The sequence below is a fragment of the Nannospalax galili genome, unplaced genomic scaffold, assembly GCF_000622305.1.
Source record: "Nannospalax galili isolate Female #2095 unplaced genomic scaffold, S.galili_v1.0 scaffold1483, whole genome shotgun sequence".
NCBI lineage: Eukaryota > Metazoa > Chordata > Mammalia > Rodentia > Spalacidae > Nannospalax > Nannospalax galili.
In genome coordinates, this window is record NW_008350011.1 from 699,629 (window position 1) to 704,751 (window position 5,123).

Genomic DNA, 5,123 nt, shown 5'->3' on the forward strand with positions numbered 1-5,123 from the left:
ACAGCACCATGTAGACACAAATAGTCCAAAACACCCTGAAATGGCATGTTTGGTTTTACACTTCTACATGGGAGATAATAAAAAGGATCCAGATAGACTCATTCTGGGGGAGAAATCCTTTATAGTGGAGAGTTACAGTAGATGCTGCTTAAGATTATTTCTACACTGAGTATGTATGCGTGGGTTACTCTTGATTTTCAGAGTAAATGCCAAGGGCCAGAGAGATGGCTTAGTCAGTAAAGTGCTTGCCACAGAAGCATGAAGTCTTACGTTTGGATCCCCAGGACCCATGTAAAAATCCAGGCATGGTGACATGCTCCTGTTCTCTCTTAGCACAGGGAAGGCAGAGACGGGGGCTCTCTGGAGCTTGCCTGCCAGCTAGTTTTGAGTTCCATGATCAGTCAAGGACACTGTCTCAAAAAGTAAGGTTGGGAGCTGGAGAGACGGCTCAGTAGTTAACACTACTGGCTGCTTTTGCAGAGGACCCAGGTTCATTGCTTCCTGGCTCACATGGCAGCTAACAACTGTCTGAAACGCCATCAGATCTGATGCCCCCTTCTGGTCTCCGAGGGCATTGCACTGCACAGGTGCACTTACATATATTCAGGCAAAACACTCGTCTGCATAAAAGAAAACAGAGGTGGCTATTTACCTGGCAGGGGCTACACTGTGATCACAAAGGTGGTTTCCCTAGATCATGATTTCTTCATTGGCTTCTGGATGTGCTGACCAGCAACGTCCTCCACTGTGGGAAACTTGATTGCATAATTTATGTTAGTGGGGGGCTGCGTTCACATTCTCCTCTGCATGTGGAAACAAACAAAAAATAAGGTGGAGAGCAATGAAGGAAGGCACTTGATGTTGTTCTCTGGCTGTCACATGCATTTGCACATGTGCACACACACAAACACAGGACACATATGAATGCCCCCCCAACTTCATGCACACAAATACTGAAGGGAGAAGAATGGAACAGGCCAGACTGGCAGGTGCACAGTTCTGGACATTAACACAAACCACTGTGCATGTTATTTCTGGTTATACCGTCTCTTCCATGCAAATCAAGGCCATGTAAATCAGAGCCATGCAAATCTGAGCTGTCCAGGTGATCAGTGTTCTGCAAGGCTGTAGTTAGCTCTGTGTTCTCAGGGTTACAGTATGCACCCCGCTACAGGGAGACCCTGTCTCAAAAAGACTCCCCCACAATATGCTCAAAAAAGGTGATTAAGCATCAACAAAGACAGTCTGTATATTTGTGTTTTATTCAGGAAATAGGGAACATTAGTATAGGTAACTCCCAAGGAATTCCTAAAATTGTGTCAGTGAATAAGTTAAATACACAGATAAATCTTTGGTGAAATTATAAAATTGAAGCACAACGAACAAAAAGTATTCCAATTCTAGGAAAAAAATGTACTTGAAAAAGATCAGCACATTGACTTAATTCTTTTTCTTTAGATATTTTATAAAAGTCATTGGTGGTTGAGTTTTAAATTTCTTCCTTTATGATTTGAAATAACTTTGATATTCATATCCTGCTTTTTGAAAGGAACATCCATGTAAGGCTAACGATATGACAAAATCTCTTGTTCAGTATCAAAATTCAACAAGAATATTCAGTTCATAGCAGAATCTCTTATGTTTTATACCCTTTCCAAGTTTTTATAGACACCATCAAATATGAATAACGACTTAAGCTATCATTAGCAACTGTATTGTTAATTATCTTTTATTTTTAAAAAATATTTAATTTATTATTTTTATTTTATGTGTATGAGGCATTGCCTGCATGTATGTAAGTGCACCTGTGTCGTGCAATGCCAGTGGAGGTCAGAAAAGGGTGTCAGATCCCTGGAACTGGATTTATGGATGGTTGTTAGCTGCCATGTGGGTGTTGGGAATCGAACCTGGGTCCTCTGCAAGAGCAGCCAGTGCTCTTAACTGCTGAGCCATCTCTCCAGTCTCTGTTCTTTATTTCTGAAAGACAATTTTGCCAAGAGAATTTAGGACTGACGGGCTGTTTGTTCCTGGACTGTGCCATCCGCTGCTCATGGCCACCAATGTTTCAGAGAAGAAATCAGCTGTTAACTGTGTTGAGGCATTCTGGTATAAGACACATCTCTTTTCCTGCTTTCAAAATCCTTTTGCTTTGGTGTTTGGTACTTTGATTATAATGTATTTAGGCAAGGATCTCACTGGGTTTATACTAACTGGAATTTGTTGAGTTGTGTATGTGTAGATTAATACTGGTCATCAGTTTTGGCAATTTCCAGACATTATTTCTTCGGACTTCTTGCCTGCCTCTCTCTGGTTCTCCTGGATGCACATATGGGCACACCTGGTAGAGCCCGCAGGTTTCTGGTAGAGCTCAGTTAATGTTTGTTTCCCTTTCTGTTTCCTCCACTGTATAATCTCAGCTGAACTTCAAGTGTGCTGATCTCTTCTGTCTGTCAGAGTCTGCTGACAAACTTCTAGAATACATAAAACAAAACAACAAAACAAAACCTCCATTACCGAATTCTTCAACTCTGGAATTTTTATTCTTTTTTTTTTCTTTATGTGTCTGTCTCTTTCTTGATGTTCTTTCTGAGATGGGACAGGATTGTCAAACTTTGCTTTAGTTCTTCAGACATGAACACCAGCTTCTTTGAATATATTTGAAATAGTAGCTTAAATCAGGATGATGATCATGCCTATAATCCCAACACTTGAGATATAGAGGGAGAAGGATCATGAATTCAAGGCCAGTCTGGGCTACATAGTGAGACATAATCTCAAAAAGTCAGTAAAAAGGTGAATTAAACTTCTGGGCATGGAGCTGGCAGGATGACTCAGCAGGTAAAGGTGCTTGCTGCCAAGCCTGATGCCCTAAGTCCGATCCCTAGAACCCTAGGGATCCTTCCCTAGAAGGAGAGAACTGACTCTTGCAATTGTCCTGTGATATCTCATACAGAGCATGACATGTGCATGCGTGAACATACACTCATAAAATAATTGTGGCACACTAACTGGACTTAGTGAGTTATAAAAAATAGATATGAAGTTAGGAGGTAGATGTGTTGGGGGTATATGGGGAGAGGTGGAGGTGGGAAATTGAGGTAGATATGATCATGTTTCATTTTCTTCATGTGTGAAATTCTCAAGGATAAAGAAAAATAAAAATACTACTTTGTCCAATATGTCCAAAATCTGGACTTCCTTAAGAACAAATTCTACTGAGCGTCTCCCTCATGTATGAATTAAACTTTATTATTATTTTGTTTTCGTTTGCTTTTTTGAGATGGGGTCTCCTTGTAGCCCCAGCTGGTCTGGAACATAGACCAAGTTGGCTTTAATCTCACAGAGATCTGCCTGCCTCTGCCCCCCAGTGCTGGGATTAAAGGTGTGCGTCACCACGCCTGGATGTTCTGGGTGTTTTTGAAACAGGGTTTCACTATATAGCCCAGACTGGTCTTGAACTCATAATCCGTGTCTCAGCCTTCCAAGTGCTCCGTTTACAGGTGTGTCCCATTACTTGTGGCTTTCTGGCTAACCTCTTGATAGTACTGCCACGTGCAGATGACTGCTAAACTAGCATCTCCAGTTGTCAGCAGAAGGGCTGGGGAAGGGTCATTCTACTGAGCCAGGGCTATGAGATCATAGAGAAATAAATCCCCTGATGAGAGTCACAGGACACCAGCGTGCAAATCGAACAATCACAGTTCTCCCAGAATGGGGAGTTTGGGAGGCTTCAAACTCGTTCTTCCTCTCCAGTGGCTGCTATGCTGTTTTTATTTAGCAGAGGCTGTTGGTTTTCATGGTTACTGTACAGTTGGAGTGAGGAGCTTAGGAATAAGCCCACTTACTATGACGTAATACCAAAATGAAGCTGTTTGCTCTTGAACAAATGTGTTTCAGTTGTTGCAAGTCTCCCAGAGTCCTGAACAGGATGGTTTTGACAATTTTGTGAGCATCTTTGATACTGTGATTGCGTAGCAGACATTGGGAGGTCCTTACTGTACTGTGTCTGGTAGTGTCCCCAGCACAGTGGTGAGGTCATCCGTGATGTACGATGTAGCGTGCATCAGCAGCTCACCCATCGTCATTGCTGTGATCCCATTCTTTGGAGTCACATCTTGGCTATGCACTGGCCATTTGTTGGGGAAGATTGTTTCCCGTTTTCCAGTCTTAGGAATAATGTTCCCATAAACAGCTGTGTGCAAGTCTGTTTCCATTTTCCTTGAGTATGTTGGAGTATAAGGGAGGGGGCATATAGAAGTTTAATGCTTAACTCTTTGAGAGACTGACAGTCTATTCTCCCCAGTGGCTTTGCAGTTTTACACTCCCACCCATCTGTGCAAGAGCTCCCCTCTTTCCACGTCCCCCTCCACGTTCATTTCTGTCTTATCGCAGCCAGTGGAGTGGCTGTGAAGTGCATCCTGTGAAGTGGATTCTGGATCCTGTGAAGTGGATTCTGGATCCTGTGAAGTGGATTCTGGATCCTGTGAAGTGAATTCAGCTTTTCACAGTTGTGTGACTGTGACATTGGTCAGAACTTTCCACAAACTTTCATCTTCACGGCCTTCTTCCATCCCATAGCATCTGTGACAGTCGGAGGACTGACAGCAGGGGTGGAAAGTAGGGCGGGCATCAAAATGGGAAGGACTGGCACTAGCCATCCAATTTGCCCACTCACTGGGCAACATATACTTACTATATTAAATATATATATTAAGTATACTTAAATATACTTTAAAATATCTTATTTGTTTTTATTTTATTTGCCTGTATGTAAGTGCGCTATGTACATGCAGTGCCTGCAGAGGCCAGAAGAGGGAGACAGACCTCTTGGAACTGCACTTACAGATAGTTGTTAGCCATGGCGTAGATAGTTGTTAGCCATGGCGTAGGTGCTGGAAACTGAACCTGGGTCTTCTGCAAGAGCAGCCAGTGCTCTTAATTGTTGAGTCATCTCTCCAGTCCCCAAATACTATTTTTTTTGGTGCACAGAATATGTGCTAGATAGTTTCTAATTACTATGGATGTAAATTAATTAAAACATTTTGTATACATATGTACACACACACACACACACACACACACACACACACACACCATTTTCGGTATTGTGATTGAGCCCAGGA

At 42.3% G+C, this 5,123-nt stretch overlaps 1 non-coding gene across 1 annotated transcript; it reads left to right on the forward strand.

The window, feature by feature from the left end:
- Positions 1–644: 644 nt before the first annotated feature.
- LOC115072717 lies at positions 645–804 on the forward strand. Its single transcript, XR_003851742.1, has one exon. It is a non-coding gene; the product is annotated as a U1 spliceosomal RNA (small nuclear RNA).
- The last annotated feature ends 4,319 nt before the right edge of the window (positions 805–5,123 follow it).